Source organism: Lipotes vexillifer, unplaced genomic scaffold (genome assembly GCF_000442215.2).
Source record: "Lipotes vexillifer unplaced genomic scaffold, Lipotes_vexillifer_v1.1 scaffold457, whole genome shotgun sequence".
Taxonomy (NCBI): Eukaryota; Metazoa; Chordata; class Mammalia; order Artiodactyla; family Lipotidae; genus Lipotes; species Lipotes vexillifer.
Genome location: NW_006781006.1, coordinates 4,335 through 5,240, shown reverse-complemented (window position 1 = coordinate 5,240; position 906 = coordinate 4,335).

Here is a 906-nt window from a genome sequence, read left to right as displayed (position 1 = left end):
TTCAGCAGGTGGACTTTTGCTCCTTTCCATCTGTGGCTCCATCACCTCTAAGAAATCAGCGTCCTCTGCAGGGTGCCCTGCATCCAGCTGACAAATAAGGAACTGGAGAAAGAAAGTCGGTAATCAAGGGGGAGGTTTTCTGTGGCCAGGCCTGGGTGTGGCACACCTCACTGCTTACATTCCACCAGCCACAATGCAGTTACGTGGAGGCTAGGAAATCTGGTCTGTCTTCATGCTCGCGGTGAAAGGAAAATGAGTTTGGTGAACAGCTGTGCTGTCTGCTCCAACCGCCTGACTCAACACTAGACTGTAAGTTCCAGGAAAACATGGATTACACATTTTACCTCTGTGTCCCCCTCATCTTGTATGATATATGATACATGGTGGTTACTCTGGAAATGACTGTTGGAGGAATCCACTTGTCTGAGGTTATGTGATCAGTCGTGGTTGGGTTCTTACAACAAAGCAGGTGACCTGGGTTCCTAATGCTCTCTGACCAGACCGTGTAGCCTCTGTATAGTGAATTGAAATCAGCTTGAACTTTTGGGGCACTTTGCTCTGTATTTGGAGGAAAACATCCAGATGCCAATATGCCAGATTATACCTTTTTTTCTGCCACACTATTCACACACAGTGATCTTTTGGGTCACCCTTAGCTCTGTGGCAATGGGTTATGCTGGATCCTGTTTAGGAAAAGCGTAGAAGTCAGCAACACTGGAGAACAGAATAGAAATTTGTCGCTGCTTGATTTCAAAATTAGAGACTCTCCTAAAGGACAGGAAATGTGTTTTACCGACGTGACTTGACACCTGTCAATGCACGTATCAGTATATGTCAGCCATTTTAGAAGTGCAACAGTCACATGCTTACATGACATGTCCTCAAAAGGCAGTCCATTACTTGTTG